Genomic DNA, 12,188 nt, shown 5'->3' with positions numbered 1-12,188 from the left:
AATTTAAATTATTCATTTTATCTCCCAATTAAAGCCTTACATAGCAAAAACGAATTGCTTTTAAATGCTTCGAATTAAATTATTCGCAAAACATTCTAACAGCTGCAAAGAGATCCTCCATTTTGGAACTGCAGCCCTGCTCCATATGCATTATCAAAAGACCTTTCGCAGACCTAGATTTTTCTCATATTAACATGAAAAAAATTATCATGTTTTTTCATACATGTTAACTTTTCTTTAACATTAAATTTTTCTCTAATGTTAAAGAAACAATTAAGCTCAGAACTTATATTTTCTTAGTCTGTCTAGCAGTATGAATTTTCGAATAAGTAAAAACAGAAGGGGGCACACGGAGTTGAACCATGGACCTCTCGATCTGCAGTCGAATGCTCTACCACTGAGCTATACCCCCACGACGATCAAGACTCCATTTTACAGAGTGAAATGTCATAAAGTTATGCATGTTTTAAGTTTATATGTAAAACCAATTTAGAATATACATTCAATTTCTTACTATACTCATATTTTATAAACATTCGTAAAATATTTGAAATATTTTCTGTTCTTCTTGTTGTTAGTGATCACAAGTACATCGTCTTGTACTAAATTTTATCATATAAATATGTTAGACTACCAGTTTATATGAAATTAATTTTTAAAAGCATAAACCAAAACTCCTATTTATTGAAATGAAATATAATTTTGATACTAATTTCGAAACTAAAGTCTGTCGTAATATTTTTAATGTGTTTACAGATATGAATTTGTTAATACATAAATATGAAAAAACGGAAGGGGGCACATGGAGTTGAGCCATGGATCTCGCGTTCTAGCAGTGGAATGCTTTACCATTGAGCTATACCCCACCGCTATTAATTTTCAATTTCATGAAATGAAAAGGATTAAACTTATGTAAATTTTAAGTTAAGCTTTTGAAATTTACTAACGTAGACGATTTTTCGAAAGCAAATGAAAAGCATACATCGCACACCTACACAGTATTGTTAATTTAAAACAGAAGTCAATGTAATACTACTGCTGAACATTTAAGATTTTCGTAACGATTTATTATCGAATTTAAAAACCTGTCGATGGTTTATAATAATAAACTGATAAAGTTTGTTTAATAAGCAATTTTTCTCAGCAAGCATTAGGTGGTGAAGTAAGAATGTTGTGTTTCTCGGCTGAGTGCACTTTTTTTCATTTCACATTTCTAGTTTGAAAGTTTATAGGCATAGTTTTATTTAACTGATTTTTCGTTGTCGGTTGCAAGTACAACTAAATCATATTATATTTAAACTTATTATGTAATGTATGTTACAAATGTGTTTGAAAATAATTATGAAAATTTTTAATAAAACATCTTTGAATAATTATCGATAGAAATTTTTCATTTAAGTTACAAATTATTTTGATATACAAGAACAAATTATATTTAATAATTTTTTTGTATAATTTTTAATCAATTATGTAAACAATAACAAAAATGCGCTGAAAAAAGTCGAAGTAACAAGAATATAAACCATTGAATTTTTTTGTCTGCATTGAAATACTCTCAAATTGATCTTTATCTTTCATTTTATTTTTTATGCATTCATTTTTTAATTGTATGAAGAAAGAAACTTTTTAAATTGCGTACTGTTTGTTTATACTATTTCGTGATTATATTTCGAATAGAATCCTTATTGTTATTTTTTCGGTAAGTGTTCTATGAATACTGTATTACACGTTTATCTCTCGTAATGCAAAACGGTTTATAATTTACAATATGTTATTTTCGTCATTAATTTAATTTTTGTTTTTGTAATCCATGGCACGACGAGCTTTTCACGCTTCAGCGTTGAATGATTCTCTTACAACATTCAAGATTATTTCAATGGTTTAATCATTATGAAGGCTAACATTTGTTTATTTGTATGATATTAGTACATTTTATTAATCAAAATCATTTATAGAACATTTGTTACTATATTTTAGTTCTCAAGCTAATCGTCAATTTTTTAAAAATAATTTTTAATTATCTTTTGTCATTTCATCATCTATGCGTGCTGCCTTCGCCGATAATCATGTATTTTTATATCAATATTTATACAGTATTGTGTTATAAGATGCTGTATGTATTTTTTGAGCAGTCTACGAAGTCGAGCATATCAATCTATAATATCACGCCCAAGTTCTCGTGTTTAACGGAATCGATATCACGCTACTCTTAGTGGGAAAATGTTCAAATTTAGTGGGAAGTAAAGTTTGAACTAGTAGGAATATCTATCATATCAAGCATTTTATTATCGAAACGTAGAAAATAGTGATAGCAGAATAGTCAGCATCTTTCCCCACAACTGTGTTATCTTATTATAAGACAACACAGTTGTGGAGAAAGATTTAACTCACTATTCAGTTAAGAAATAAACATTCAGATTCTGGTCATTTCCAACAAGTTGTAGATTTCTATCGAATTATAAATTGAAATTTTACAAATAAAATTACGAGTATTTCATAAATGATTACAGAAACTAATTGTCGGGATAAAAATCGTCTGGCGCACGGTTTTCCCGCACTTTTCCAATCGTTCGACGAACGACGGTTGTCGCCACAGGAACAGCAATCGGACCACTTTTGAAAACTCGACCACTGATTGGTTGAGAGACATCACACCATCGGCGGACGTAATGTAGCGCTGCTAAGCGCTGATTGGTGGAATCCAATTTTTCTTCAATCCTATAAAAGGATTGAGTTTTGGCGGGAAGTTGAGTTCACTGTGAACTCAGAAAGTGGACTCGCGTTTGGTCTTAGTTCGCCTAAGCTGGTCCCGAAGCTTGTCTCGTCTCGTTGGACTGTAATTGACTTTAGAGTTAGTTCGTCGCAAGGCGTCTTTTCGACGGACCTGTTGTAGTGGATAAATGTGTTGAACTTTGTTATAATTAACGTTTTGTAAATGTTTGTTTTGTGAACTTTGTAACTGTACATACGTTTATTTTCAATATATATATAAGTTTGAATTTAATCGGCGTATGTGTGTGTTTTGAACATTACTCTAATGAACAACATTTTTAGTATAAATCATACTTATACTCTTAATTACTTAGTTTTTAAGTACAGTATATTAAAAAGACTCGTCTTTATTTTTATTGTGAGTTCTATGCTCTCAAAAAGGGCGGTGTAATTGTCTGGGCTTAAAACATGTTTTATTTTATTTTTGGATAATTTTTCAGTTTTATTTCATACAAATTACTTAAAGAATTTTTAAATTTATGTACAGTATTTTAAAATTAAAGTGTTAAAATTGCAGCAGCTCATTTTCCAAATCGATTAATTCTACAAAACAAAATGTAGAGAAATTGAAAAACAATTTATTTTAAAATGTAAATAAATATTGTAGAATGTATTATTACAAGCGTAGTTTATATCTAATGACATAAAATAATAATGATTATTCCAAGGATATAATATTTTTACATTTTGCACATAACTAAGAGAGTTAATTGATTTGGCATGTAAACGGCTCACTTGTATTTTGTCAATATTATGTATTCGTTAATATCTAATATATGTTATTTCATTAAATTATATATTATTAAATGTATCGATAAAAAATATTTAATTGATTTTAAATAACTGAGATTTTTTTATTAATTTAAATGTTTATATCAGTGAATTGTTATTTTTATTGATTTTCTTTTTAAATTTTTAAATATCTGAATTTTGTTATCTACATTCTTTATCATTTATAATAAAATATTCACTATCCCAAAATATATTTATGGAGTAAAACGGGAAATTCTGTCAACTACCTTTTAAGCGCTTGACAAGGAAAGTGATTTTTGTCAGATGGGTGTGACGTATCTCCACCTATTGACACACATTACGAAATAAGCACATCGTCTAGATGACTAAGGGTACTTTATGTCAATAATAAATTGGTGCTATTGCCCTATTATTGAAGCAAGTAATATTAATGTTTACGTGAGGTGCGCATTATATACTCAACTATTTATTCATATTTATTATATTATGTGCAATATTATTCGTTATTTTTCGTTTATATACATTAATGAAGCAACACTTAATTTTTAAAAGTTTTATAAAAATATTCCAAGAGTATTATAAATGTATATTATGAAATAACAATACGCTAATATTTTAAATGCTCTGTTTCTTTATTCAAAAATATTTAAATGAAAATCTCTTATCGGTTGAATTTTTTCAGAATAAAACATTTAAATTGAAAGTAAAATATTGTAAAAACAGGATGAAATTCATATAAAGTTCTCTTATAACTACAGTTCCAATAAGCGATTTTTCCAATTACTAATTTCTAAAGTTGATATTATTGAATCTATTTTTTAAATTTTTCAGAGACATAGTACATACATTTATAAATGTAATTTAAGCAATAATTTTCTTAATATTAATTCCTGAAATCTGATGGCATAAATTTGTTTCGAATTGAAATGCAGGTGAATTCTGTTCGGGATTTATAGTGTAAAAACAAATGTTCTCTGAACAAATACAAAATGCAAAAAGAAATTATGAAAATGAACTCAAATGTCATAAATATAATTAACATTGGTTATTGAAAATATTAGTGAAAAACGCAATTAAATTTCTGTTTAATTAAACAATTTTGAAATGTTTAAAGAAAAACTCACGAGATTTAAGAATAAATCAAAACTATTATTTCCAATAATGGCGATATCTAGTTTCTTTTAAGTGATTCTGTTAGATTATCTTCAATTCACATTAATCCAATGTTTAATATTTAAATTTAGATATGCTAATTAAAATTCAGAAGTTCATAAGACTGTTGGCACTGTGAGCAGATAATAAAAATAACTTAAACTATCAGAAAATTTCCATATAGAGGCTCAAAAATACAATATGAAAATATCTATACAAAAACTAAATGCATGGCAATTTCCAGAAGAAAAGGAAAAAAAAGCTATATAATTAAAAGAAAAGATAGAAAAAATAGGTAAATTCAAGTTTCTTATGTATATATTAAAATTTAGATGAATTCAAATATCTACGTAAACTAGAAAAAAAGTAGGAAGAAAAACACTGAAGGTTATGAGTATATCATAATGTTTAAATAGTTTAAAAATCAACTCTAGAAATATACAAACAACAACTAAAATTAAGATTAATCTGTATATCAATGATTAAGACAACAGCAACGTATACAGTGGAGACGAAAGCAGAGATAATTAAAACACTTGTGAAATGATGACATTCAGGAAAATATTAAACAAAACACGATTGAATAAAATAAGGAATAATGAATTGAGAAAAGAATGTAACATACAAGCAATAAATAATTGGACATCAAAAAGAAAATTAAATGGTAAGAACATATCGATAAAATGTCAGATGGAAACATAGTGAAACAGATTAAAGATTGCCAACCAGAAAGAAAGAAGAGAAAAAGAAGATAGAGAAGACGTTGGGGAGATACTATGAAGAGAAACAGTGAACTGACCGCAATAGACATTACTCTAATGCAGGGGTCGCCAAACTTTTTTGATCGTCGACCCCCTACAACTTTCCGAAATTTTATATCGACCCCCACCAAAAAGTTTGTATTACAAGCAAAAAAAAGCTCTTACTATTTTAATATATATTTTTTAATTTTACACTTTTTGCATTTATTGTACATATGTTAACAATAATTTTTGTAACTGACAATCAATGAGACAGATAAGCTTGATAATCCTTAGCAAGATTAGCAATGTTCGGTTCAAAATTTGTAAGTTTTACTCTTTTCATCGACCCCCAATAATGCTATATCGACCCGGTCGATATAGACCCCTGTATACATGAGAACAAGTTCATAAGAAACATTAAATTAGAAAAAAGATGTTTCCATAGCAGTCCTTGGAAGCGGTGCAAGCGCCGCTTCCCTAGTATTTTCTAAAATATAAAGAGATATTGCGAGATTATTTTCACATTTTAACGTACTTTGAATTAATTAAAATTGATATTTTATTATAACAGCATTATGTATTTTATTACAAATTTTTATACTACGTGTAAAAAAACGATAAGTTTGCTATTGTATATTCGAATATCAGTGGCGGAATGGAAGCGCTATATTATCGAATATGGAACAGCTTCCACCTGAATGATGTAAAGCAGTGGTCCCCAACCCTCGGGCCGTGGATCAAATGGTACCGGGCCGCCCAAGGAACATTAAATTACTGGTATTTCCATTTTATTTACTATGGTGTATTTCTCTCGGGTTTGTGCCACTTTTAACGGACGACGGAACAACGGAATAAACTGGACATAAGAAACACACTTCGGGTGTCATTGTCTCCTACTCGTATTACCCCCAGATGGAACCGTCTCGTTGCAAAAAAAATACAAGCTCAGGGTTCTCATTGATTTAGCGTTCTAGTGAGTTAAAATGTTAAATCACATTATATTCATTTTTTGGTGTAACTGTATTTTATTTTGAAAGCATGTTTATATACAATTAAATTAAAATTATTAAATTAAATCAATCTAAAATGTAAACAATCAACGTCCCCCCTCAGTGGGCCGCGGTAAAATATCAAACGTTGACCGGTCCGCGGCGATAAAAAGGTTGGGGACCGCTGATGTAAAGCAGACAGATTATTCGCATTTGCGCGTACGCTTTACAGAGCAGCAACCTCGCGGTTTAGCTGGTGGATGCTACACACCAAAATATCATATAACGCTTCCAATGATTCTATCCAAGACCAGTTCTGGGCTGTTAGCCGCTTGTCTGCTAGATATCTGTCCCCCTCGCCCCATTATGTGAATCGCAAGTAGATTTCTAACTTAACCCAACCGATAGGAATTTACTGGTATGTTTTTATGATAGTTCTGTATAGTTGACAGGAGTTTTAAAAAAATCCATTAAAATATTTGATATATTTATTCTGCTTTTATTCTGCTTTCCCATCTTGTATTACTTACAGATTTCAATGTTAAACTAGTGATATTACGATTTAGTATGCCCCATCTATAAGGGAATGCAGAGAAAAGTGTACAATTGTTGTACAATGTTAAAAAATTAACTGTTACTTTGGCAGCATCATTTACAACTAAGTTTAATGAATGAGGTGCTCAAGGTACAAAGCTCTAGAATTCATATTCCTTAAATTTACGATTTATGTATCGTTGTCATAAAAATATGTCTTTCCATTTCTTTCTTAAGACTACAAATAATCAAGTACAAAGTAATCGGTTTCGACTTATTTCTACTTAAGAAGTAGTTAAATAATTAAAAGATTATGGAATTAGGGGCATAAATAAAACATGCTGAAAGAGCCGGAATTTTACTTAAACAAAAACTTAATCGAACCAATCTCTAGCCGAGTACAGTGGGACTGATTTCGTAATATTAGATGTAATAAAGACAGGAATTTTTCCAGTTTAATGAGAGTGACTAAAAAGTAAATTTTGGAAATTTCCGTGGACACCTGGTCCTAAAACGAATTAGTTAGAAAACAAACGACGGACAATCTATTAAGTTTAACATATTTAGATTTTTACAGCTAAGGCGAGAAACGTTTAAAATGTACAACAAACCTGCCGCGTCCTTTGAGGTATACTAGTAATGCGACAAAAGAGGCATTTGACGTTGACCAGTATCGGCACCCTCGGGATTTGGCAGCCCGCGTGCATGCACGCACTATAACCTACCAGGACCGACTATCCACTCGTAGGGAGCTATTTGACTAAGTGGATTGTTTTAAGATTTAAAAAGTAAAAAAGATTTTATGTTATTTTTATGTACGTTTCTTTACAAAGCTATATTTAATTATAATTTTCTGTAAAAGTATATTCATTATACAATTGAAGAATATTTTGTACCAGATATGTATATTCACCACACATTTTATTTCACCAAGTAAGTTTTAATAATTTTATATATTTTTAATTTTAGCCATCGTGGCTAGCGATTCAGAATGTAATTGTGATATTAAAAATACATTTAGAGAAGTCTGCGGTTTTTACTGGCTTATCGAACAAACGAATACAAATGGACTCTAGACCAGGCATGGCCAACATACGGCCCGTGGGCCGGATCCGGCCCACCTAATGAATTTATGTGGCCCGCGATCAATCTTAGAATATAAGCTACTCAAGTCTAAATAGTTCGATGAAAAATTCTGACGCCTAAAAAGAAAAAAAGGTCAACAACTCACTGTGCGTTTAGAGTTACAAGTCCTCCATTACAAGTCTCTTAAGTACAGCGTAAAATGTTGATAAAGCATGATAATGTGAAAAATGTATCTGTAATCTCTATATACAATTTAGTCTATACGGGGTAACACCACAATGAGATCTCACACCACCTCAAAATCTTCCTAGGGCAATCTCTGGTTTGGCCCATGAAAAAAGTTATCTTTTCAATTCGGCCCGGGGGCAAAAACTGTTGGCCACCCCTGCCCTAGACCATCACTGACGCGCAATTAACTGATTGCCCCTAGGTGGCGGCTTCTTACAGAAACACCGCTTCCCTAACATCAAATGTTACGGCACGCCACAGTTCCACAGTTTATCCGTTTCACACCTCGAGATTGTCCAATGTAATTTGAGATCTACCCAAAGTCTATCTTTATTCTGAGTTTTTCATTCACTTCAATATGAAACAAAGCTAAAAATCTCTCTGCTAAACCATTAATTATAAAAATATTATGTTAATTAAAACTCCAGACGTCAATTATAATTAAAAATCACAAATTTAGAAAAACAATAAGTTACAGTAAAAGTGTCTTTATAATTTGTTCTATTTTCCACCTCAAGTGTGTCTCAAAATCATCGAGAGAGCAGAATCCGTACGATTCAAAAAGATATATTTTGGCGTAATTGTCCGCACGATCACGCGGTTTTTACTTTTTTCTTCTGTTTCACAATCAACTAATGGATTCCTAAAAATGTAACAATTGGTTAAAATACACTGTACTGATTGGTTTAAATTGACAGAGGAAATTGTGACCTCCATTATCAGAATACTTCACCGTCCTCCGATTGGCTGGAATATTTGTGTATCAGCTAGATTTCAACCTCCGATCGAAGTAGAAAATCCTCCCGCAAGCTTACGCGTTATACCTATGTATCTTTTAAGTCGTATATACATATATGAAAAATAAGTATTGCATTATATGTATATATATATACATGAATCAGTGTGTTCATTAACGTTTTTTGCGGGTGTTTTTTAATCATCGTAACACAATATAGTCACCATTTTCTGGCTGATTTTTAAAGAGTATGTATGAAAAACGGAGCATACAACAGTATATGCTGATATACAGTAAAATATATAACAATGTCTACAACGTTAAATCGCATATAACTTATTAAATACCAATGTTACAGTATTACCCACGTAGATAATTCGGTTTTGTGCCGACTTTGAGATAGATTCAACGTTTGTTATACCGTTTTAATTAACCAACAATAGCCAAAGTTGATTCGATATTGAATCATCCTAGAAAATCAATTGAGTCACCACTGGAACAGTTCTAATACAATTATTAACTGTAAGCTGATACAACACAGGGTCGAATACCAAAGTGATGTTGTAATCTTTTCTTATAATTCCGCTTTAAATTCGATCGAAAACTTGTTTTGAACCCCGTGTTGATTAAAACTTGGTAGATACTGTTCAACTTGCGATTATTAAGATATTAACAAATTTGTATTGGGCCAACATACAGAGGTTTATAGTCTATATTTAAAAAAGAAAACTTTCGAACATAGTATAGAATATTTTGAAAGTAATGCGGCATCCGGAATTGACCAAAGAAGAAAACTATACCTTTTTAATAGTGCAATGTATAAGTTTAAAAAAATTTAACAAGGAAAGGTCATTGTTCGGAGATAAAGTAGCAAAACTGAATCCAAATCGAATTCGGTTTTATTCCGAAAGATTTTTAAAAGATATATTGGCCCATAAAGACTCGGGTGTTATGGCTAACCCATTAAAGAGATATTTCTCCAAGAAAATGCCGACAAACAAGTTTTTGCACTTACATTACTTCTGGATTTACAATCGTTCGCTTACCTTCAGTTCTTGCATCAAGATTTAAAAAATTGATACAGTACACTTTTTCAAATGTGGATAAGCTTATTTATCAGAATTGCTTGTATTATTCGAAACACTCTTGACGTTTAGCTTTGAAAGTTGGTCTCTTCGAAAAATGCGAAGAAAATGAATGTTCTACTCTTACATTTATGAAGTGAGCATAGTGTAAATGATTATTTTGTTTTGATCATTGTTTTTTGTTCAGTTACACACTCAGTACATAGCACTTTCTGCACATCAACAAAACGTATAAAAATAATGCTATGCAAAGATTTAAAACGGAAAGTTAATAATTATTTACCCATTCAGCGATGACATCTGAATTTTTGTGTGTCAGCATATTTTTTAAGAACTTTAGGATAGACAATGTTCGATTTCGCCACCTTTGTCCCCGAACAATGTCCTTTCCTTGTAAGTTGTATAAGTGTAAAGCTTTAAAATAAAGTTTTAATCTTTATTATTCTATCAAAAGCAAATTACAGATCCTTCTTTGAAAATTTCCTTACAAATTTTATTAATACATTAATAATATAAAATGCACAATAAATAACCGCCGAAAATGTGTAAATTATATATTATACACGTTATATTAGAGGATTGTTGTATATAGGTCACATAAAACAGCATCGTTGTTTAAATGTATTTTAAAATATAAGATAGCGGGACCATCATAACATTATTTTGTATAACAATCCATTCTAACCCAACTTCTATTTTTAACTAAATGAAAACAACTTACCACTGAGGAGGTTAAATCACTTTACTAAATTATTTTGTATATTAAAATTTAGTTACCCCTCTATTAGCAGTATTAATATCCAATATTAATGATAACATCCGATGACAATTAAATACCGATGCTGTAAAAACTAATATTCATTTAACATCATTGCTTACACTGTACAAACATTCATTAACGATCTTGAATCATTGTTCATTCACAACATAGAACCTATGTCGACTGAATTTGTTGGACCAACTGCATTGATCTTTGGATTCGTTGTTGTTTGCAAACATTGGACCAATGTTGATTTCAACATAATATGAAGTTCACTTTTAAAGATAACATCATACTGTGATAGCACAAAACATTGAATGTATTGTACCACTCCTTATCATTTACTTTGTGTACCAGTGTGAAATATGTTCCATATCATGTTCGCGTACTTTCGTTTTTAAGGAGACAGTTGATTCAATATCAAGTAAGATATTACTATTATGTTTTATTATCAGTTTAATGTTTAATTAATTTTGTACTTATACATAGCTCTTAATAATTATAGTTACTGATGAGAGGCCTTAAAATGTAAGTCGGTCCGAAATGCATCTAGTTATACATGTAATCAACCAAAAACAATAAGTTTTGGATCATTGAATTACCGGCAGCATTCCTGCATACCTACATACACAGGATTACGGAATTCTCAAAAATTCTCTAATTGGAATATAGCTGGTAATCCCAACAAAAAAAAAATGTAATTTTCTATTTTCTAATTTTTTTTGTTTGTTTTTATAATTTACTAGGTAGCTCGATAGTTCAATCAATGTTACCTCGCTTACAATTAAAATTTAAAATTGTAAAATATATTTATAAAGCAGGCAAACTTATAAAACAAAACTCAATGAAATTACTAAAAAAAATTAAATAAATTTAAATTTGATTATCTTTTGTGCGAAACAACACTAAAAACATTTTCTACAGTTATGTGGCAGAAGAAAAAAAAGTATTAATTAATTTTTAAAAATTGTAACTAAGGGTTCAAAAAAAATGCAAGCGAAATTAATGCAAAATTAAATAAATAATAATAAATAATTATAAAAAGTAAACCTAAGTTAATACTAAATAAATTAAACCCAAAAATTAATTAAAACTGAATATAATAATTTAATTAAAAAATATATTATAATAATTGAAATGCATATACCGGTATATTATAACTGTTTACTAATTTATATTAATTCTCTTTAAAAATTTACTAAAATTGGTAAAATTATCACTTAATAAATATAAAATTTGAAAAAACAAAGCTGAAAAATTAAGAAATAAAATATGTAACTTTCATAATTTTTCAAAATTTATTTTTAATTAAAACTAAATTCTTTTACTAAATTTTAATTTATTCTTATG

General features: G+C 29.8%; 1 non-coding gene across 1 annotated transcript; it reads right to left on the bottom strand.

The window, feature by feature from the left end:
* Positions 1 to 340: 340 nt before the first annotated feature.
* Trnac-gca lies at positions 341 to 412 on the bottom strand. Its single transcript has one exon. It is a non-coding gene; the product is annotated as a tRNA-Cys (tRNA).
* Positions 413 to 12,188: the final 11,776 nt, after the last annotated feature.

Source organism: Centruroides sculpturatus, unplaced genomic scaffold (assembly GCF_000671375.1).
Source record: "Centruroides sculpturatus isolate CEXI.00-Female unplaced genomic scaffold, Cexi_2.0 scaffold778, whole genome shotgun sequence".
NCBI lineage: Eukaryota > Metazoa > Arthropoda > Arachnida > Scorpiones > Buthidae > Centruroides > Centruroides sculpturatus.
This window is presented reverse-complemented; position numbering and strand designations above follow the sequence as displayed.